Source organism: Sarcophilus harrisii, chromosome 6 (assembly GCF_902635505.1).
Source record: "Sarcophilus harrisii chromosome 6, mSarHar1.11, whole genome shotgun sequence".
In the NCBI taxonomy this organism is placed as follows: Eukaryota; Metazoa; Chordata; class Mammalia; order Dasyuromorphia; family Dasyuridae; genus Sarcophilus; species Sarcophilus harrisii.
In genome coordinates this window covers 86280468-86306115 of record NC_045431.1, presented here as the reverse complement: position 1 = coordinate 86306115, position 25648 = coordinate 86280468, and positions in this window count along the sequence as shown.

Genomic DNA, 25648 nt, shown 5'->3' with positions numbered 1-25648 from the left:
TGAGGAAAATACAAATAGGAAAAAGATTTTCAGAAAAAAATTTTACAGCAGGCACATGATTTATTAAAAGGTTTAGAGAACATAAGAGCTAGATGTTTGTCATTGTTTTAAAGCATTTTTTTTTCTGTAGGGCAAAATACAGCCTTAAAGTATTTCCATCAATTGTCCTTTTGCACATGTTAATATAATATAGGATTCCTTAATAAGGAATCCTATATTCAACAATGAGGAGAACTTTTTAATGATCCTCTGATTACAAAATAAAATACAAAATAAATCCATTAATTTTTCACAGAGGATCCATTCAGTTATGCACATCTCATGAGTATTTAAAGTAAAAGAAAATGTGAATTAGTATTAGTCAAATATGTCCTACATTAATGTTCTAATATTAGCCTAATCCCTTTCTCTGCTAAAGCTTTGATGTGCTAATAAAAAACAAATCTAACAAATGGTATCTCCATTTACCAGATGTTCAAATAAAGGTTATCTTCATTCCCAGCCAACATTAGCCATGATGCACAGTACCAATCATTATGGCAGAACTGTGATTAGAAAAAGAGCACAATTTTATCCTAGAGAAAGTGAACATGTACCATTGCTAACATGTATTGGGAATGTGAATTCCCTGATGCTTATCTTGGAAGGAGATTTGTACTTTTACTAAAAGATATCTTAAGAAAGAAAAGCATTTGCATACATCATTAGAACTTCAGTACTGAATCTCTAATGATTTTACTCCAATTATGGGAGCCTCAAACAGCAATATTTACAGGAGTTAGAGGGCAAAGTGTTTAAAACAAAAAAGACTTTATTTTGTTTTCTTAAATGACGAGCATATTTTCTTCTTAAGCAAACCATATTTAGTTAATATGTGGTATTGTTTTCTGTTGAAGATGAAAAAATACATTAAGGAAGTCCAAAAGTAATTAAGTTTTGTATTCCAGGGAAAGACAAAATAATGCTACCTTTAATGTAATAATATTCTTAATTTCCCAGATCCTGTCATCTATTTTATATGTGCAACATAATTTTCAATTATCAAACTATGTGATGACCATATATTTTAAAATCAGCCAGAGTCAGGAATTCAGGTTAAGGGAAAATCTTGAATCTTTATTCTCAGTAGAGGTGAAGAAGGATCGGAGGTGAAGAGGGATTGGAGGTGAAGGGGGGATCACGCAATGTGTGCAGCTCCAACAGGAAGCCAGCCAGACCAGAAGCCAGCCAACTGTTCCTTTCCCCACCTCTCTTCCTGCCCCTCTGCCTCCACCCACCAAAATCGTGATTTCCTATACAACACATCAGGACTTGCACAAAGAGTGGGTGGGGGCCATTCTTTCTCCAACCATATATATTAATATAGTATGGTCCAATTACTATTTAGCCTCACATGCTTGGGACCTCAGTGCTTCAACTCGAGCTTCAGCTCATTACAAGACTATACAAGTGCACTTTTTTGCATGTTTTTATGTTTTAAGAATGGTCATAAAAACATGTGAGTTAAAAAATTAACAAATTAACAATTCAATTATATCATATACAAAACTTGATACACATGAAATTTACTGTGGTTATTTGTGTTTGTGTTTTTATTCATAATAGCAATTACATTCAGAAACAGAAGTCAAAGTATTTTCATAAATTTTTGAGAGAAAAGAATCAAATTCTAGTGTACAATTCCAAAAAATTTCCTTAGGTTACTATAGTAATTAATTACTCTAACTTCTGAAGAAACAGAATTGTAAAATTTTAGTGCTAAAAGAGAGCTTTGAGAATACCTAACCCAATCTCCTCTTCTGATAAATGAAGAGGTCTAGAGAAGATAAGTATCACACAGCTAATTAATAGCATACACAGAAATATAATCAAGGTTGCCATACTCCTTGTCCAATTTACTCTAAACTCCTTTATAGTTTTCTTTTTAATAGTTAGAAGTATGTTATTCCCTTACTTTGTGTCTCAACAACTTATCTGAATACAGAGGGAAAATATGCTCTGAGGGTCCATAAGCACCTTATGATCACCAGCTATCATTGCAATTATTAATTAAAGTGCTGTCCTGATAGTCTAGAATTTCTGGCTTTACATTCTGACTTTAGTCCCATTTTAATAAAGAAGCATGGTTTACAAATCAGTTGCATCATTTCAAAAATGATCCTTCATAGAATTTTAAATTGGTATATGAAATATTAGAGTGATTTGAAGTAGGATTAGCAAATGTAATAAAATATTTGCCTTCAATTTCCATCTTTGCCTGACTCCTTCTTTGATCTTGATTGGGTAATTGAAGAGTAATGTCACTTTTTTCCTCTATAGCTTTATACATTTCGTGTGATTAATCCCTTCCACCTTACTAGGAGAGAGAAGGAAGAAGAGAAGATAAATAATATTAGCAGTGGCATTGAACTCAGATAGAAAAGAATCTTTGTTGACTCCATATTTATTTCAAAAACCAAAAATCAACATTATCCATGTTGTACTTTTATTTATTTTGTTAAACATTTCCCAATTACATTTTAATCAGGTTCAGAGGGATCATGTGACCAGTGGGTTTTGAAAATAATACCTCTGCTTTAACATTGCAAAAGGTCTTCTGAATCATCTAATCAAGTCTGGATTAGTCTGGACTAGTAATCTAGTCTAATCTAATCATCTAAGAATTATTTTCTTCTATATTTGTCTCAAATATGTTTTCAATCTGGTCTTCTTATAGCTTTCCCACAGTCAGCTACTTGTGTACCCACTACATGTCTGAAAATCATTTTAGTCCTCAAATATTATTTTTTCACTCCATGATGTAAGAGGAATTAAAATTAATATCAATCTAACAAAAAAGGGAAAGGATCCATATGTGCAACAATATTTTTAGTAGCTCTTTTTGTGGTTACAAGGAACTGAAATTAAGTGGATACCCACCAGTTGGAAAATGACTGAATAAATTATGGTATGTAAAGGTAATGGAATATTATTATAGAATTTTAGTGCTAAAAGAGAGCTTGGAGAATACCAAAAATTTATTTTAATAAATGATGATGAGGGTGATTTCAGAAAAGTCTAGAAAGACCTACATGAACTGATGCTGAGTGAAGTAAGAAGAAACAGGAGAATATTGTACACAGTAACAAAATTAAATGATCAGTTGCCATGGACTTGGTTCTTCTCAATAATGTGGTGATTCAAAGGCAATTCCAATGGACTTGGGATGGAAAATGTCAATCACACCCAGAAAACGAAATAGAAAAAACAGACAAATAAAAAAGGTAAAAATACTATGCTTCAAGTACCATTCAGTTTCTCTTTCTTGTGGTTTTTTCCCCCTTTACTTTGGTTTTTCTTGTATAAAATGATAAATATGGAAATGTGAATTAAAATTTAAATTAAATTAAATTAAGATTAATAATTTTAATTTTATTACTTTCCATAGTGATATAGCTTCATTGGTGATAGATTCATATAAAATTTAACAAAGTACTCTTATTGAAATATTAGAAATCAAAGGAATATTGAAAGAGAGTTGAATTTTGAAAAAAAAACAGTATCAATTTCAGCTTGAGGTTGTCATAACAATATTTCCTAAGTTATATCTTTATTTTAGTATTTCTTAATATGTCATTTCTGATATGACATAGCATGTTGGAAGTCAGCTCAATGAAATAACTTTTTTTTTGTTTTATTTGTTTATATGTTTATTTGTTGAGAATAGGATTCCTTTTCTCTCCTAAGCTAGAAGTAAAGAGGCTATACATTAGCCTAAAAACAGACACTAATCCATTCTTTTTCCAAACAGGATCAGTTTATCCCTTCTTAGGAACTATTAAGTTCCTTCCTCCTGGGGCTCATCAGGACAGATTTAGTGCAAATACACAAGAGGCTTTGAGCTCCCCTTCAGCTCAGAAGTCCCAAGCTCAAGCTTTCCACCAACCTCTGCCTACCCAGCATCAACAGTGCCTCTAAGAGACACGGTAGTATAAACTCCAGCATCTTAATCTAGCATTTATGGATATACTTCAATGGATCCATGAACCTCAATACATCTTCATTTCACTAACTTCTAATTAAAATTTTATTGTTGCTTTAATTGGGAATGTAGATAACAAATATTATTCTGAGAATGGGTCCACTGATTTCAACAGACTGCCATGACACAGACACACAAAAAAGGGTAAGAATCCCTAGCCTAGCCTAGAGCAAGTATTTTTTAAATATTTGTCAAATATTGATAGCATGATAACTTTAAAACAAGTAAAATGCCAAAAGACCGCATAATGTAGGTTATTAAGTCCAGAAAAAGAGAAGTGTAGATAGTGACATAAAAATTGCCTGATGAATATTCATGGATGCATTGCTAGACTTCAAAGGAATTCTGCCACTCCCTTAGCCATATCTGCTTACCCTAAGACTGCCACATTTGTTTAAAAAAATGTTATGCCTATTTTGTGTGAATCCATCAGTCCTTAGCATCTGTGAGCCATCCAGAATTAGACAGCTTCCTGGCCAAGATTGGTTGCCTGCGGCTTAGTTACCCATGCATACTTTCATTTTCCCATTCCAGGCCAAACCAAGGAGCCAAGCACACAACTGAGCTGGTCCCTTTGTGGATGAGCTAATATGCCTACTAAACCTGTCTATGTTATATCAGTAAACCCTGCAGATACATCAATTTCATGTGTCTTTATGCTCCTTGAATTCCCTAAATCTGTATATCACTCTGGAAATCCATTCCCTGACATCAGATGTTTCTCTGAGTTCTAGCTAAACTCCATAACTCATCTTTCCTGTAACTTTTCTCATGTCCCTCTTTGTATTTCATCACCTCAGGTACTTTTCACTTTGGCCAAACCAAAATTTTCCTGAGTCGTAATTTCTTTCTTCAATAACAAACTCATCCTTCTTTTTTGGACGGGTTAAAACTCAAACTTTAAATGCTTTACCACTGAATCATTGTTTTGCCCCAGAAAGCACAAAATGGAAAGAAAGAAAATGGGTTTTGTAAATGGAACATCTGAGTTCAAATCCTGCTTCTGTTATCCGCTACTTGGGACATTCACTTAAATATTCTATGCCTCTGTTTCCTGATCTATAAAATAAGAAAAGTATATACGACTTCAACTAAGGACCTTTTCAGCTCTAAGTCTTTGAATTTATGAGACTTTCCCCATTTCAAAAATGTTTTTACTATATCATAAAAGGTATACATAAACCTCAAATCTACCTGATTTTTTAATGATATGATTCAAGTCATTCATTTAATCAGCTAATCCTAAGGAGTATATTGCATTGTCCTACTTACTTCATATTCTAAAAGATGGTATTTAGAGATTTGTAGGAAAAATCAACTAGAATAAAGCTCCCTTTTTTATGAACTTGAGGTGTTGAGTTTGGGTTTGGTTTTGGGGTTTTGGTATTGAGGGGTTATTTGTTATTATTGTTTTCTTTCATTCTCAGAGATGACCATGACACCAGAAAGATGACATCAGAAAGAAAAATGGATTTAAGTGAAGGAGGGGTTATGTAAGATCACCAACCTTACTCTCTTCTCCAGAACCATTTGGGTCCAGTGGCCAGATATAGATCAGGATGACTTGTGGTGCTCTTCTTTTCTAAACTATTCTCTGGGAAGCAGGTTTCTCGGAGGGCTTCTGGAAGCAGCCTTAGTTTCATTTTGAAGTAATAATCACTTCAAAAACAGCCAGGAGTTAAAATCCAGTCCTTTATTGTCTCTTTCAAAATAGCCTGGTTAGTTTTCCTTGGTTCTGAGAGCTCTTGTTGCTAGTCCTTTGCCTCAGCCAGCTTCAGCCTCCAGCTCCCTCTGAATCCTGGCTCTACTCTCCTTCAACTAACTCCAGGAGCTCCTTATATATGATCTCTTAAAGGTATGAACCCAAAGGTTGTCTCCTCTGAGAGAGTGGATTTCTGACTTGGGAATCTCCCAAACTTGTGAACTAATGTGTGAGCTAATGTGTGAACTCTCAAAGATGTAAATGTAAACATTGTTTCTATCAATTCCATTGAGTTAACACTAGGATTCTAACAATGACTGGGGATGGCCCTCAATGTAGGGAATAGCATCAATGAAAACCTTTTTCTCTACTACAGGTAGATTGACCTACAACTTAGATTCTTAAGAGAAGTGCTTGAGATACCAAGAGGTTTTGTGTCTTGACCAGCAATCACAGGTATATTAAGGGTCAGAGGCAGGGCTTAAGAATAAGTCTTCTTGACTCCATGACCATTCTTCATTATATCATGCTGCATTTCATAAAAATAGAATAAACAGTTCCTTTAAGTCTTGGTTTGGAGCTGTCATCTCACTGACTACATTAACCTAAGTTCTCTCTAAATATAAGAAATTTTCCTTCCTCCTGAGACAATGTGAAAATTGATGATATGAAGGAAGTAATTAGCCTTGCTGAATTGGTTGTCTTTCCTGAAATATAAATGATTTCTGAAGAAACAAAGTGGAGAGTGGAAGGGAAACATATTAGGGATTAACTAGTTGGTATGAGATTGTAATAGCAATTTTTCCTTCAAGTAATTGTTCATGCATTCCTGTTCACTAGAAAAATAAAAGGCTTAATATACCACAGTAACATAAGGTCTGGCAAGAGCATGATACAATGAGATTATAATTTCTTATTCCTGGAAGTTATGACTCTATTTTCTTTATATGTTAATATATGCTTGTGATTCTATCAAATCTTTTGAAGACAATCTTTGGAGAAAATAAATTGCTGTTATATGCTTGATATCTATATTTTACACAGAGTACCTTTTCTAGAAGAGATTCTCTTATCCACATTTTGTGAAGACCTGAGGCATGAGTCATAACTAAAGTGTGTTTAAATATTTCCAGGATGGGGCATAATGAACCACAAAAGAACAAAAAAGCCCTTCTCCTAGTGCCCTTGGGTTCAGACCACCTTAAGGAAAAGTCTGGTTCTAGAGAGCTCATCTGTGGGAAAAAATCCCTAAGGCCCCAAGTCATATCCATATATACATATATGAATATATCTGCAATTTGTTAAATTACATAATTTGTATTAAGATTATTTTATGATATGTAGGCATCTGTGTAAGGCCCTGAGAACCCAGAACAAAATATTTCACAGTTTTCTCCATAGTCAGAAGCAAAAGATAATATGGTTTTAAATTTCATATTTGGGGGGGGTTTGTTTTATTTATTCTTCAAAAAAATAGGCATCTGTATTCCACATGACAACTACCAATTCAGAGGAGGGAGTTATCAACAAACATTTAAATCAGGTACATCAGGATTCACAGCAATTGTCAAACTGCCCAATTTAGTTGATGACTTATTCAAAACTGAAAAGAACTCTGACTAGTCTCATTTTTTTAACTCATTAAATTATCTTTAAAAAATGTGACTCATTGAAGATAGTATGCTCTTGCCACACAATTACAATTGCAGGAATTGTGATGATGTGGGAACCACTTGCCACTCTTGAACTTTCTAAGAAAAATCCAATGATAATATTTTCTATTTATTAGTACTTTATGTTTTCAAAGGATTTTACACTCATCATTTCTCGATATATCTCAGCTATTTTGAGAAATATCTCAAAATATCAGACGTATAATTTATTCTCATTACAAACTATCATATATTGTTAGAGAATTGGTTGAGACTTTGAAAGATTAATAGTTTGCCTATAGGCACTTGACCATTAAACATCAGAGATAGGATCTGAGCCTATATTTTTTCTAATATCATAACCAGCACTCTATTTACCATGACATGCTGCCTTCCCGTCATCCATCTCATTTTAGAGCAACAAATTATAGCCTTCTACTCTTTCCCTAGGAAGGGATGAAGAGGGAGGAGAATGGAAGAGAGAAAAGAAATAAGGAGGAGATGGGGGAAGAAGAGAGAGAGAGAGAGAGAGAGAGAGAGAGAGAGACAGAGACAGAGACAGAGACAGAGACAGAGAGACAGAGGGAGGAAAAGAGGAAAAGAAGAGGGAGAAGTGGGAAAGAGGTAAAGAGAGGAACAAGAAAGGGAGAAGGGAAAGGGAAGAAAGAGAAGGAAAAGAAGAGAGATATGGGGAGTAAAAGAGTAAAAGGGAACAATGAAAGGTAGGAGAGGAGGAAAAGGAGAATGAGAGAAACAGAGTGAGGGGGAGAGTAGAGAAAGAGCAGAGGAAAATGAGAAGGAGGAGCCAAGAGGAAGAGAATACTTAACAGAAATTTCTGATAATTCAGACTACTCATTCTTATTCTCCATGTAATAGGACAAAAGAGTACTTACTCTTGCTTTGCCCTTGTGACAAACTTCCCCAGAGATGTGGCACAGAAGGCAGAGACAGAAGCCAAGGTGTCATGAGGAATAAAATGAGGTTGCAGAAGGATTGTAGTAAAGCCAGGGGAGCTTTCAAGTCTGCAGAAGATAATGAGCTGATTAGATTCACTATAAGTTTATGTTCCAAAATCTTAACTGGTTCTGCACTGAAGCAAGCTAATCCCTACATATCACCATAATAGATATGCTCTTCTATTACTACAATGGCTATTCAAGACTCCTATTCCTTCCCTGTTCCAACATGTTAACTGAAGACCCTGCCTCATATTTCACTGAAAAATATAAGGCCTTTCTATAAGAACTCCTCCTCTTCCTCTCACATCACTCAAAAATCTTTCTTCACTCTTTCCTCCTTTGCTTTTATCTCTTGAAGACAGTATACCCAGATCAATTCCTCTACAGTAATCCCTGACTCCATCTATCATGGTTATTTTCTTTTTTTCTCTATCCTATCTTCCTTGGTTATTTTATCAATCCCCATGGGTTTAATTATCATCCCTATGCAGAGATGACATCCAGCCACCCTTTTCCTAAATCCCCGGTTCCAATTTTGTATCACAACTGCCTATAGACATTTCAAAACAGGTGTCAGGCAGGTGTGCCAACATTCCCAAAACAAAACTCATTATACATCCTCCAAAACCCTCTTCTCTTCCAAATTTCTGTTAAGAGAATCTTTATCATCCCAATACCTCAAGCTTAAAACTTTGGTGTAGTCCTTGACTTTTTTCTTCTTGTGAATACATCCAATCTTGTTTCTAAGACTTGATATTTCTACCTTCATAACATCATTCTTAAATAATCCCTTCTCTCTATTCATACAACCACTACCCTATGTTTTCTCATCACCTGCCACCTGGACTATTGAAATAAGCTTGTTGGTAGTCTCCTGGACTTATTGCCCTCCTTACACATGGTACTCAAGTGCTTTTTGGCTGCCTATGCCCCATGTCTATTCTTCTCACCTCCTCTGCCTGGTTTCTCTGACATATTCCAATTCTTATCCCAAATTCCATCTCCAGCAAGAAGCTTTGCTACCATGATGCAGTCACTCCACTGAAATTAACCTCCCATTTATCCTCTATGTTATATTGTCTAGTTTGCATGTTATCACCTGTTCTGAATCATTTTGTCATTTTGTCTTTCACTGTATCCCTAGTGCTTAGCACAGTGCCCGATTGAAATACAGTAGATACTTAAATGCATATTGACTGTCTTATTGATTGATTGACCAATTAATCAATTAGCTGGGGAAGCTAATTCAACTAAGAGAGTTTTTGATTCTATAGCAGAAACAGCAACTAAAAGATATAGGAGAATATATCTATTATTGCTAGGACTCCCAGCTATTCTGAATATTAATTAGTTTTGAATAAATGCTTTCTAGATCTATGATCTAGTTATGAAGGCCAGAAGCTCCTCTTTATCTTCCCCACTGTTCCTTCTCCATCCGAGGGTAAATGGGGAATGTACATCCCTTCTATTTCCATTCATTCTCTTCCACAAACTACTAGTGTATGCAACTGTGATTTTTCCCTTCTATACTGGAAGATCAGGATTAGATCCAGAAATCAGGATACTGTGCTTTTTAGTAAAGCATTGTCTCTTGGGCATGCTCCAGAGAGAAACTAACAATGCTGTCCGTGTCTTAAATGGAGTGCCACCTAGTGAACAATTAACATGTTTGACTCAGCTAATTAAGCTCACTTAAATGGAAAATAGTGACATATTATTTTTCTATGGGCTTTAAGAAGACAACTCCAGAGTTAAACAATCCAAGAGAATTCCTTTGTGGAGGCCAGTAAAATAAAAGTACTCGATAGATATGAAAGTATTTACTATACATGAAAAATCCTCAGTTAAGTCCCAGAGCTTATAGATAATAAAGAAATTCTATGTAGTACTAGCTATCCTATGAAATAGGTGGTACTTTATTTTTATTGTCAAGAAAACTGAGGTTGACAAAGACTAAGTATTTTGACAAGATCAACCAATTCATAAACCACAGAACTGGAATTTGACTATGAAATATCTGACTCTAAATCCAAGATTCTTTACACTATACCATATTGTCTCCCAAAAAGCAACTCATGCTACAAAAACCAGTTTGAGCAAATGCATTTCACAACTATTATAAGAGGAATCTGATGGCAAACGTGTCTCATTAACAAGGCATACCTTAGTCTGAAAAGACAACAATTAGGGAAGTTAGTATAGTTGGTTAGAGGACACTGTGGAAATAGAGCCAGATCGGGAATTAGGAAGACCTCTGTTCAAATCCAGCCTCAGACACGCACTAGCTATGTGATCCTTGCCAAATCACTTAACACTATTTGCCTCAGTTTCCTCATCTGTAAAATGAACTGGAGAAGGACATGGCAAACCACTTCAGTATCTTTGCCAAGAAAACCCCAAATGGGATCACAGTCAGACATGACTGAAATGACTGACCAACAGCAACCAATGGTTGGTTTAAAAAGAATGCGGAATGAGTCTCACATTTCAAGGACTTCACTGATCGCAATCATCACATTCAAAAAACAGCAAATAACTACCCCTGGAAAGGTAGCAGAGGATTTTTTTTCCAAAGCACACCTTCTCAACTTCTGTTACTTTAAGAAAATCAAGATGCATGAGTTTGAAGAATTACTTTCTGGGTACTACATATCTTTATCATCCAATCTTTATATGAGTTCTATCAGAAATTTTTGAGTCAAACTGCTGTTCAGAGAAACTGAATTGTGGAAGAATGACAGAGCTTTCAAAGAAAACATTAATCTTTCCCAGTAATGTACTTGATCACTGGTTGACTTATAATTTCCTGTTAACAGTAACAAGATTTTGATAACAGTATTACCAGCTGCTTTTGCAATCAGTCCTCTGCATTTTGTTGAGCTAAATAAGTCCTTCATAACTATGTTTATGCAGAGGTTTCTCCCTTCTCATAATGCATAAAATGAAAGAAAAGATGCTGAGAAAAGAAAAAATGCTGGGAAAGGTTTTTGCCTATAGATTTTTCCTTTATTCTTCCAGCTGTAGTAAATATCAAAACTCAATATGTAATCTATTCAAGATTACAACACATAGCAGAATGATATATCTCAGTTATTTAATGAAAAAACTATCACTTTTCTATTGTCAGAGATTCCCTATAAAATTAAAATGTATTCTACATCACTGAACTGAAAAAGGTCACCAAGTAGAGGGATGCATTCTTTCCCCTTACTTTCTCTTTAATATGATATCACATTTTCACAGTTCTGTTCAATACATCCATTCCAGATATCCAACCCAGAATCACATAGTGGGCAGATTGGAATAGGAGGGAAACAATCTGATTTTTTAAAAGATTCTCAGCCCACATTTCCAATTCCATCCTTTTCAATTTTATAATAGTTATCTTAACTTTTCCATTGCCTTTCATTTTCTACTTTCTGCAACTGACAGTTCCCAACTAATCAAAGGTAGAAAATAACTGGAAATTTCATGGCACAGCAGTCCTTTGCATATGAAAACTTTACTTTAGAACTTCAGCTAAGCACTTGGGAGTGGAGGTGAACTTCATGAAGTATTCCCACTAACTATTAAGATGCACTTCACACTTTCTTTGACCCGAGCTTTCTCAGAAGCTCCTCATTCATTCTACCTGACCTTGGTCATCATTTTATTCCAGGTTATTTTGTGAACTCTTCATCTGGGTCCATTCACCACCTGCTAGAAATAAAAGCAAATGATTGATTCCACCATTGGTCACACTTCCCATCTGTTAAGGGTGCTGCTTCCTTACTTTCCTCCTCCCTTTTTAAAAGCTACTGAACCAGTCAGCTTTCTGCCCCTTGATTTGTTCCCCCAACTCAATTGGAAACATTAATGAAACCATGAAGCTCAATAATTTCAGTTCTGGAAGATGGCAGGATAAAGCAGCGAGAGAATAAAAATGTGAACAACTGCCTTCCCACTGCAAAGAAGCAGAAAGAACACAAATGAGAAAATTCTGTATTCCAATGTGATCATTCCTGTAGAGGAAGACTAGTTCATAATCATCATGACAATAATCTCCACTATCACATTTCACAACATGCGCGAAAACACTATTGTTTCCCACTGTCATCATTGGGAAGTCATTTCCTCAAAACTTCCTTCTCTGCAGACAGGTCTTACAACCACAGAAGTACATATCTACCATTGTTTCAATTGCATTGGACAAGGAAAGTGGAACCTTTCCATGTAGACAATAAGATTTAGAAGTGTCATCTAGGCAGTGTTTGGCTACTATAAAAGAAAACTCCTGTTTCTATTCTGATTTCTTTGTTTCTTCCAAGTGAATCATCAAAAGAGAGCCACTCAAAGAATTGGAAAATGAGTAGATGCTCATAAATTGGGGAATGGCTGAACAAGTTGTGGTATATGAAGGCAATGAAATATTATTGTTATATAAAAAATGATGAGCAAGATGATTTTAGAAAGACCTGGAGAAATTTACACAAACTGATGCCGAATGAAACAAGCAGAACCAGGAATACAGTGTACACAATAACAGCAAGAAGGTACAATGATCAACTATGATAGACTTAGTTCTTTTCAGTAGTTTGGTGATCCAAGATCCCAATAAATTTTGCATAGAAAATGTCATATGTATCCAGAGAGAATGTATGGAGAGTGAATGTAAATCAACATAAGTCATGTTCATTTTTTTTCCTTTTTCTTCTGTTTTTTTTTTTCTCTCCTGGTTTTTCCCTTTTGTTCTGATCGTTCTCTCCCAACATAATACAAAAAGAAATGTAGTATAAAAAATTAATATACATGTTTAACCAGAAAAAAATTAAAAATGAGAGGAGAGAGAGAGAGAAAGAGCGCTAGAAAGGGAGGAAGAGGAGGGAGGAGAGAGGGAGGGAAGAGAGAGGGAGGGGGAGAGAGAAAGAAACAGAGAGAGAGAGAGAGAGAAAGAGAGGGGGGGGGAGGAGATAAAAGGAGAGGGAGAATGCTACTGTTCCATTCTAAGAGTGCTAACAGTTCAAAATCTCGATGATACTAATAATCTCTCTCTTTCCCTTATACCTAGGCAACTTTCAATGAGGACATATGAAAAGTTTGAAATGTTTGCTGATAGTTTGCTGGGATTAAAATGCATTAAAATTTAATAGATGGAGGGTTTTTTTCAATTAGTCATATACCTAATAAAGTTGATAAAACACAAGTATTTGGTTTATATAGACAAAGAAAATAGATGCTTTATAGGGGGAAAAAATCTCAATGATAATTTGAGATGTATGTAGTAGAGGCTTATGATTATAATGGATAGTAAACTCATGGAATATACTCCCCCACCTTTCTAGGTAACACTACTATGCCAAAGCAGTGTAATCCATGTCATGGAACCACAGAGACAATAGCAAAGTAAGGGAAGACCATCTAAGGTACAACACAGTGGGCCCCTATATGGCAAGACTCTCATAGTGGTGAAGACAGGAACCCTGAAACATCACACACCTGAGCCATAGTAATAACACTATTTGTAATAGCACTCTGGCTTGTGATGAAACTGTTCCTAAGAAACTAAGAAATAAATAGAGGAGCAAAAAGATCACAGATTGCTCCAATTCAAAAATGTTATCCACTTTCTCTGGAGGGCAGCTTAGTGAGTAAAGTAGGACTTTCTTAATCAGGAAGTTCTTGTCTTCTACATCAGGTACCAGTTACCAGATGTCCAGTGACATCTACTATAGATGTATCTGATGTCTGTTATTAATATTGTTATCATTATCACTATTCCATCACCAATGAAAATGGGCACTTAAAATTTCTTCCTCAGAATAGCCTCAAGTTATGACAGAATTACCATCAGTAGATATTTATGACTATATAGCTACATATAAGGCAGTTAGAATACTGCCTAGATATGTGAGACACTAGGAATCTTACAAGAGAGGAAGTCAGGCAAATATATAATAAGGTCATCTTGAATTTATACAGTTGAGTGCCACTGAACATGTTTGAGTATCGTGGTCACACTTATGACACCTATTACCTGAAGAGTGCCTTTTGGAGTCCCTCCTTGTTCTTAAAAGAGGGACACTCAATTAAAGTCTACTATGTGAAAAATAATCATAATAATGAATATTTTTGTAAAAATTTAAATTGTCCAAAAATGGAAAAGCCTTCCCTGTAAAGTTATGACTTCGCTCATCATTGAGAATTTTCAGGAGAAGCCCTATTGGACTGCGTATGAGGAAAGATTCTTATGTGCAAAAGAAATCCCTATGTTCCTTGACTCAGACTAGATGACAACTGACTTTCCAATGCTGACTATATATTACAAATGATCAAGCCTATCAAATTGGCTGTGCTGAATATTACCTGTTGAGTTCAACTTTGTTCATTCAAAACATGACATTTTCACACTGAAAGAATATGAGGAGATTTTTTAAAAACAAATGTTGCTGAGCACCTGCTGATTTGGAGAGAAAAAAATATTGTCTCTTGCTAGAAAAACTATATGTGTTGAGTCTACTGATGATGTTGATGTCAGTGAAGACAGAGACATTACCCCTCTAAAGGGACTTTTCTTGCTGACCATAAAATAACATCAAATTTCCAAGCTGGAAAGACTTGAGAGATTATTAGTCCAATGCTCTCACTTTAAGAATGAAAAAACCAGGACAAGAAGGTCAACTGAATTCCTCATAATTATTTAGTGGCAAATCTGGGCTCAGAAATAAGCAAGTGAAAAAGATAATGTTACTATCCATTCAATTTCTTTGCTAAATATGCAAATTATTTAAATCTTTATAGCTTTCCTGATGATTAGATTGAATGATTTCATCAAAATGCCATTCATAGAACCAGTTCTATTTCAGAGCCATTTAAATATTTAAAATAATACATTTTGACCCAGAGAGGCAGCATACTAATTTACATCTGAAAGCTAATCATTCTGGTTCTCAGTAGATCAATGGTATGCAGAAGTTTCAAAGAGTCATATTATATGGGCATAGATATCTGTTTCAACACCATCATTTTTATATCAGTAAACTGAGGCCCAGAAATAGTAAAATATTCCATGATAGGAATAGTAATTTTCACACAAATTTGAATCTGATGAAATGAATTAGCATTCCTTCAGGCCTCAAATGAACACCAATATACATAAATTCAGTTTTTTAAGTGCCCTTTTCTCCCTCACTGAATGGCACTATTAACCTCCATATAGGTTTTTCTTATTGTAACTTGAAATAACCAATGAGACACAATGAAATCTAATTCCTTGGGAATTCTCTTAGGCTGTTCATTTAGCCTAATTATGGCACACTAAGCCATTATATCTACAGTAATGTTATTACAGGATCCCTCTAATTGTCTGCCCCTCCTCCTACCCACTGTGTAGAAAGAGCAGAACATTTGTTCAGAGAAGAAAAAAAAAAAATATATATATATATATATAAATACTTAAAAGTATTTTCAATTTTATATATATATACATATATATATAAAATTGAAAATAATGCAACAAGGTATTTAAATGGTTTTTTGTTTGCTGCTTGTAAAATTTTTTCCTTAATCTGATAGTTTTGAAATTTGGCCACAATATTCCTTGGGGTTTTTATTTTAGGGTTTCTTTCAGAAGGTGTTCGATGAATTCTTTCAATGCCTATTTTACCTTCTGATTCTATTACATCTGGGCAGTTGCTGGTTATAAAATAAACCCACATAAGTCATCAGCATTTTTATATATCACTAACAAAATCCAACAGTCAGAGTTACAAAGAGAAATTCCATTTAAAGTAACTACTGATAATATAAAATATTTAGGAATCTATCTGCCAAGGGAAAATCAGAAACTTTATGAGCAAAATTACAGACCACTTTTCACACAAATTAAGTCTGATCTAACCAATTGGAAAAATATTAAATGCTCTTGGATAGGGCGAGCAAATATAATAAAGATGACAATATTACCTAAACTAATCTATTTATTTAGCGCTATACCAATCAGACTCCCAAAAACTATTTTAATGACCTAGAAAAATAACAACAAAGTTCATATGGAAAAACAAAATGTGAAGAATTTCAAGGGAATTAATGAAAAAAAATCAAATGAAGGTGGCTTAGCTGTACCAGATCTAAAATTATATTATAGAGCAGCAGTTACCAAAACTATTTGGTACTGGCTAAGGAATAGATTAGTTGATCAGTGGAATAGATTAGGTTCAAGGGATAAAACAGTCAACAAATATAGCAACCTAGTCTTTGACAAACCCAAAGATCCCAGCTTTTGGGATAAGAACTTACTGTTTGATAAAAATTGCTGGGAAAATTGGAAACTAATATGGCAGAAACTAGGCATTGATCCATACTTAACGCCGTACACCAAGATAAGGTCAAAATGGGTTCATGACCTAGGCATAAAGAATGAAATTATTAATAAATTAGAGGAACACAGGATAGTTTACCTCTCAGACCTGTGGAAGGGAAGGCCTTTATGACCTAAAGCAGAACTAGAGATCATTACTGATCACAAAATAGAAAATTTCGATTATACCAAACTGAAAAGTTTTTGTACAAACAAAACTAATGCAGACAAGATTAGAAGGGAAGCAATAAACTGGGAAAATATTTTTACAGTCAAATTTTACAGTTCTGATAAAGGCCTCATTTCCAAAATATATAGAGAATTAACTCTAATTTATAAAAAATCAAGCCATTCTCCAATTGAAAAATGGTCAAAGGATATGAACAGACAATTCTCAGATGAAGAAATTGAAACTATTTCTAGTCATATGAAAAGATGCTCCAAGTCATTATTAATCAGAGAAATACAAATTAAGACAACTCTAAGATACCACTACACACCTGTCAGATTGGCTAAGATGACAGGAAAAAATAATGATGATTGTTGGAGGGGATGCAGGAAAACTGGGACATTGATGCATTGTTAGTGGAGTTGTGAACGAATCCAACCATTTTGAAGAGTAGATTGGAACTATGCTCAAAAAGTTATCAAACTGTGCATACCCTTTGATCCAGCAGTGTTACTACTGGGATTATATCCCAAAGAGATTATAAAGAAGGGAAAGGGACCTGTATGTGCACGAATATTTGTGGCAGCCCTTTTTGTAGTGGCTAAAAACTGGAAACTGAATGGATGTCCATCAGTTGGAGAATGGCTGAATAAATTGTGGTATATGAATATTATGGAATATTACTGTTCTGTAAGAAATGACCAACAGGATGATTTCAGAAAGGCCTGGAGAGACTTACACGAACTGATGCTGAGTGAAATGAGCAGGACCAGGAGATCATTATATACTTCAACAACAATACTATATGATGACCAGTTCTGATGGACCAGGCCATCCTCAGCAACGAGATCAACCAAATCATTTCTAATGGAGCAGTAATGAACTGAACTAGCTATGCCCAGAAAAAGAACTCTGGGAGATGACTAAAACCATTACATTGAATTCCCAATCCCTATATTTATGCACACCTGCATTTTTGATTTCCTTCACAAGCTAATTGTACAATATTTCAGAGTCTGATTCTTTTTGTACAGCAAAATAACGTTTTGGTCATGTATACTTATTGTGTATCTAATTTATATTTTAATATATTTAACATCTACTGGTCATCCTGCCATCTAGGGGAGGGGGTGGGGGGGTAAGAGGTGAAAAATTGGAACAAGAGGTTTGGCAATTGTTAATGCTGTAAAGTTACCATGTAAATAAATATCCTGTAAATAAAAGGCTATTAAATTAAAAAAAAAAAAAAAAGAAAATAATGCAACAAGGTGACATTGAGCGAAGCCATGTTCAAGAACATGTCTACAGCAGGTTTTTCCTTGCTGGCTCTAACCACTGGCTCTGCTCATCTTGCTCTCAAAGGATAATCTTGCTATGGTGAGATGCAATTAAAGTTAACTTCCAGTAATAAAGCTGCCAAGATCCAGAAATGTCCTAGTCCTAGGAGCATGTGCCTCCTCTGTAGACCAGAGAGGAGAAACCTAGATTCTGGTTCAGAATATTTTAATCTTCATTGAACAAACAGTCCTACTGGATGTGTTAGTTGAATATCAGTTAGAGGTACTTCCAGGGGTCAATAAAAAAACTGAAGTCAGCATTTCTCAAAACTCCTGGGAACAGTTTATGTACTATTTGGAAAGATCTTAGAGAAGCAGGAGATCAGAGTATGGGGGATGTAGGTATTTTTTATGTATCATTCTTGTTTAATTCTATGGCAGTAGTTGAATATTAATATGACGTATTCAAACTTGTCAGCTCACAATGTTGAAAATCCCTTTGTTCTTGTTGAGGTCAGATGATTAGGGCTCCATGAAATGTAGCAGGTACGGGGAAGAGACAGGGTTTGTTAAAGGTAGAGGCTCAAGTATTTGTTCTGATTGAGTAAATTAATGGCAACTCACATGTCAAGACAGCTTGGTAAAGCTTGGTAAAGAGAGGCAGAGCTAAGGGACAGAAGGTTGTCCATTTTCTCAGGACAATGGACAGCTCTCTATACTTTATCCCACAACTCAGCAGCATCAATATATAAGATGAAGCCATAAGACTCACCTGTTCCTGAGTCTGTCTAGGATCAAGACAGCAGCTATTACTGCCATCTGGTGGTTATATTATTTAATCTTGAGTTATCATCTCCTGAATTTGGCTTTTCCTGGACATGAGCTTCCACCTGGATAACAATCAAAGAATGATTATCTACCACTGTTCAGATTAAATTTAGAAAGAAATATGTGCTTCTAACTTAAAGATCTTAGAACCTATAGTATTTATTTTATGAAAGAAAAATATAATCCCAAATCCAAAAGTTTAGTATTATAGTTTATAATGTAACTTGAAGCAGTCTATAATTTAATTTGGAATTGCTTATTGACCTATTGAGATCCCTATCAAGAAAAACATATTAGTAATCTCTGCCACCTCTCTTATAGGAGAATCCTGCTGGACAGTAAGGAAAGGGTGGAAATTACTACCAAACTTTTCCCTTCATTTGGAATTGATTTCCAGGATGGCATGAGACAAGATAACTTTTCCTTTATAACACTTGGGCTGAGGCACCACTATTAAAGGGTGGTATGGATAAAGGCAACTATTCCTCAGATAAAATCTTTCCCACACATCAAAAGATACCATGTCATATAGGATGTGGATTCAAAAGTGGGAAGGAGGGGAATGACAGAAGGGAAAAGAAAAGAACTTATACTCTCCATTTACCATAAAGAAAAATGGCCTGATTTGGAAAACAGATCATCTTAGTTGAAAGCACAGAATAAAATGTTGCTGAATTTAGTCTTTAATCAGTTAGTGAAACTAAATGGAAGTAGTATGGAGAAAAAAGAAGAAGAAAAGCAGGGGAAGTTTTGAAATAGTAGAAGGTTAAACACAGTAGGGATAGTATCATGAGGCATTGAAATATTGGGAAACAATGAGGAAAAAACAGGATTTGAAGTCAGGAAACTTAGTTTTATATCCCAAGTCCATATATACTCTCCTAGATTCAATTTCTTCATATGGAAAAGGGGCATAGTAATCTTTATAAAATTGTTGCAAGAAAATCACTTTTTTTACATTTAAAGTATTATATAAATTTGAACATTATGACTGATATCATGCAGAAAGTAAGATCTTCAATTCAGATGGCGTTAACCGCTTCACCATTTTTGTCCATTCATTAACTGGCATTGGTTCTAGAGCAAAATGTTGGGGCTTTGATTTTATAATATCAAGTCTATATTTTATCCTACCCTTTCCCTCAAATAATTTTGGAAACAAAATAAATATTATATTCTAGTTAAGACTCCTTTGAACTTATACTTTTAAAATTAAGCAAGCTGACTTTAAGATCTGGTTTTTTCCCAAAAACTACTTACAACTTTTTACTTGTAAGGAAGAACTTTAACAAAAAACAATCAGTCAATCATAACCAGCAATATTAGTGCTTGGGAAAAGCATGAGAATATATATTCCTGGAAGAAGAAGCATGAGAAGTTTTCTCAAATCAACTTAAGAAAATATCTGCTGGTGTTTCTATTGGGCTTATATCCCAAAGAAATCTTAAAGAAGGGAAAGGGACCTGTATGTGCACAAATATTGGTAGCAGCCTTCTTTGTAGTGGCCAGAAACTAGAAACTGAGTGAATGCCCATCAATGGCTGAATGCCACAATGAATAAATTGTGGTATATGAATATTATGGAATATTATTGTTCTGTAAGAAATGAGCAGCAGGACGATTTCAGAAAGGCCTGGAGAGACTTACGTGAACTGATGCTGAGTGAAATGAGCAGGACCAGGAGATCAGTATATACTTCAACAACAATACTATATCATTATATCAATTCTGACGGACATGGCCATCTTCAGTAATGAGATGAAACAAATCAGCTCCAATAGAGCAGTAATGAACTGAACCAGCTACAGCCTGGGAAAGAACTCTGGAAGATGATTATGAACCACTACATAGAAGTCCCAATCCCTCTACCTTTGTCCACCTGCATTTTTGATTTCCTTCACAATCTAATAATACACTATTTCAAAGTCCGACTCTTTTTGTACAGCAAAATAACTGTTAGGACATATATGCTTATATTGTATTTAATTTATACTTGAACATACTTAACATGTATTGGTCAACCTGCCATCTGGGGGAAGGTGTAGAGGGAAGGAGGGGAAAAGTTGGAACAAAAGGTTTGGCAATTGTCAATGCTGTAAAATTACCCATGCATATAACTTGTAAATAAAAAGTTATAATAAAAAAAAGTTAAAATTTAAAAAAAAGAAAATATCTGCTGATTGAGGTAGGAAACCTCAAAGAGAGAGATCAAACTTGGCATAGAAGAATTCTTGGCCAGAGAAACTCAAGGATATGACTGTATTGAATAAGACAGAAAGATCTAGGACATTGGAAACTAATACATGCAACATACAACAAATTTCTTATTAGTCCTCTAACTAAGGAAAAACCATCATGAAGAAAAAGCAGTGGCCAGAACCTCATGGTCAAGTATCAGTTACAGTCCAAAGTAAATAAAACTTCCTTGAGGAACAGGGAAAAGAGAATTTCACTTCACCAACTTTACTGAAAATAACAGTCAAAATGTAAAATCAATAAAAGGTCAAAATATGAAAATTCAAGTGATTCAGAATTTCATTATTCAAAGCCATCCATCCCATATCAAGTTCTGATGTATCAAGTTTTAGATCTGTAACCAGAAGATTAAAATAACATAATAGAATCTTTGTTATTGTAAGAACAATTGAGACTAAAGTGTTTCTTAGCCCTGTGATAAATGGGAATTAATAAAATGTAAGTTGATTATAGAAAGAAAAGGTATCAAAATGGTACTAGATATCCCATATCATTCCTTATATTATTTCTTTTACTTTATTCATCTCCTAGGTATTACTGAATTCAAAATGTTTGTTTTCAAACAGAGAATTCATATTGATAGACAAACACACCTGACTAGAACATACTATTTAAAACTCTATGTGAGGGAACTGAGTCAAATTTATATAAAAAAGAGTCATGCCCCAATTGAAAAATGATCAAAAGATATGATCTGTGCCCAAAGAGTTATAAATTCATTCTTATCCTTTGACTCAACAACACCACTACTAGGGATGAATACTAAAAGAGATTTGAAAAAAATGGAAAATGACTTATATGTATAAAAAATATTCATAGCAGCTCTCGGGGCAAAAGAAAAAGAGAAATTGAGGGGATGCCCTCAATTGGGGAGTGGATTAATAAATTGTGGTGTGTGTTTGTGATGGAATATTATTGTTATATGGGAAAAGATGAGCAGAATGTTCTCAGAAAAACAACAATAACCTGGAAAGTCCTCCATGAACTCAAGCAAAGTAAAATGTACTATGTACAAAGTAATAGCAATGTTCTAAGGATGAGCAGCTACAATGACTTTGCTATTCTCAGTAGTATAATCATCCTCGACTACTCTGAAAGACTTAAAATGAAAAATCCAATCCGTACCCAGAGAAAAGCATTCTCTCTTTCTCTTTCTCTCTTTCTTTTTAACTTAATTTTTTTGAAGGTTATTTTCATTAGGAAATCTATTTTCTTTCACAACTTGACTTTTATGGAAATGTTTTACATAACTTCACATTTGGTTTCTTAATTATAGGTGGGGATAAGCGAGAGAACCTGGAACCCCAAAATTTTAAAAACAAATGTAAAAAATTTGTTGTGAATGTAACTAGGGGAAAATATTAATTAAAAAAAAGAACTCCTCTATGTGACTGAAATCTAAGATGAAATTGACCTACTGGTCTGTGCGCTAACAGACAAGGTATCCTCAGATACAGCTTCATTTGTTAACAAGAACAAGATTTCTGAGTTAAATTATAAGCCTCTAGAGGACATACCTTACCAATTCAATCCTTTTAATGGTGGCAAACCTTACAGTATTTCCTAGAGTTTTTGTGGTCTGTAGTTAGAAACTTGATAAATTGGATAATGTGCCCCTGAAAGTGAATTTTATAGAAAGATTCACAGAAGCCTTGCAGAGTTATATTCCTGCTATAAAAACCATACCAAACAAATCCTTATAACATAAAACCATCAGGAACATCTACTATCCCCTCCCCAACCTGTATTAAATAGTCTCTTCCAGGAAGATTGCTTAAAATATATATTTTTTCATTTTTGCCTTATTTTTCTATTAACAAATATTTATTTTCTTGGCTTCTCCTCTATCTCCTCCTTTTCCTCTATTTAAGAGGGAAAAAAGGAAAACAAAATATTTTTAACATATATACATAGTCAAAAAATAATTTTCCTATCACCAAGTCCAAAAGAATGCTATCTCAGCCTACATCTTAAATCCACCACTTCTGCATGTAATTTATTCTGATCCTCTCCACCCACCCACCCCACATCTTGCCTCCAAAATCTATTTTGTATTCCTTCTGTATATATTATTTAAATATGTATGTTTGTGTCATCTTCCTCTTTAGAATAGAAGCTCCTTAGGGACAAGGACTGTTTCACATTTACCTTTGTTTTTCTATCCTTTGGGAACTAATGCCTGGCATATAATAAACTTTCGATGTTTATCATTTGGCTGACTCTCAAATACTGTTGGTTTTCTTTGACTGTAAGCCTGATTCTTGGGAGGTATGTTGGCTCTATCACTGCACAATAGTAAAAAATCAAATTCTCAAAAGATCATTTATGACAGAGTAACTTGAGGACTAGGTAAGAGTAAATTTATCTCCTGCTGGTGAGCAAATACCAGAAGGCATTTCATTCACTTTAGTTTACTGTAGGATCAGATTCAATATTGATTATTGAAACATGACTTTTAACACATCTGAGTAGAGGCTTTTACTGTAACCATGGCAACTTCCTTCTTCCAGCTGTGTCACACCTGTTTTTGATCATGAAAAGAAAGTTTGGGACTAGTTAAATAAATACACATATCTACAGACATTTTAGTTCCAAGTTATACCCCAGTGGAGGAATTTAACTCAGAAAATAGAATACATTTATTAACCAGTTTCTCTTCATCTTAAATCTATTTCTGACTACAGTGTTGCACTTCCTCTATTGGATAAAAACTTGTATTAAATATTCTCTTCCAGGAAAAAGTTTTTTTAAATGATTTCTTCATTTTACTTTATTTTTAAATTCATAACTATTTATCTTCTTGACCTTTCACCCATCACCTGTATCAGCAGATGGGTAATACAGAGCATCACCAATTCTCTGGAATGAAAGATGGTCATTACATTAATCAGATTTTAAGCCTTTCAAAACTGTTTGCCTACTTCTCATGTTTCAAATGGAGGAAAGTGAATCTTGGAATATTTTTTATTCCCCAGTCATGTCCATATGATTCAGTGGCAAGAGTGCTGGCCTGGAGTCAGGAAGACTCATCTCCCTGAATTCTAATCTGGCCTCAGACACTTTCTAACTGCATGACTCTGAGCAAGTCACTTTACCCTGTTTGTCTCAGTTTTCCATCTATAAAATAATCTAGAAAAGGAAATGGCAAAATTCTCCAGTATTTTTGCCCCCAAAAAAAAAAACAAATAGGGTCGTGAAGGGTCAGAAACTACTGAAAAATAACTAAACAATATGTGTAGTGAGAAAAAGTAATTATTGTCCTAGTACTTAGATAATCTGTCCTAAAAATCTTAGTGTACTTTTAACTTTAAAAGGCTAAAATTTTGCTAATACTTTTGGGATATCCTGTGCTCTAGCATGTTAAAATCTGCAAAGAAATTGACATATATTATCACAATCTTATGAGTTGATACTCATTTTATATCTAAGACAAATGAAGCTCAGAGAAATGGACTTGCCACTTGTTACAAGACAAATATTGGGGAATAGGATTGGAACTCAGTTCTTCATAAATCCAAGTTCAGCACTCTCTTCTAAGAAGTAGAACTTATTGTAGGATGGAAGTTACTTTTTTCTCAGTGTCCTCATCTATAGAATGGAGAGGTTTAGATTCATAAATGACATTATAGAACAACATTATCTGATTCTGTGGTCATTCTAGATTAATGGTCTTTTACCTTTTCTTTGTGACTTATCAAAGTCTATGTTATTCCTTTATATGACTGCACTCATCACTGACCAGGACCCTCTTCTACATTCCTAAGTAATTTCAGACTCTCATTTATAATCTCCTCTCCATCATGCCTTCAGTAATTTTAACACCCATTCTGACCACCTGTTCAACTTCTCAATATCTCAACCTCTTTGCCCTCCATTTACACATTAGCCCAAGTACAAGCTCGGCCAAACTATAGAACATCTCTTTATAATGTATTGCTTTGCTTCTGAATCTTTTGTGTTCCTCTATAATGATCACAGCCTTCTTACATGCCTTTTCTCCCTCTTATCACTCAAGTAAATCTGATTTCTTTAAATCAGGAGCAATAATCACTCAAATTGTTCCCAGATCACCATGTCTACTTTCTCCTTGGCCACTTCATACTCCCTAACAATCTCGACTCCAACTTCAACCTTTTAAATATGGCACTTAACACTAAACACAGAATCTTTTCCCTCTCATTTTGGAGCACAATCACAGAAGAATTCCAATCTTTCATCCTAGCACAATTACCATCTGTTGATATTCAAATGCCACATCTTCTCCAAAACCTTTTTTGATACAACCAAGAAGAAATTGTCCATCTTCAAACATTACATTGTAATTTACTTTGAGCATCTTCAATTTTTTCAGTCGATATCCCAGAGCATCAGTGATTTCAGTGAGAAAATTCCTTCCCATAATACTACATATGTGTATATGACTATTGTCAGTAGTTTGGATCAAAAAA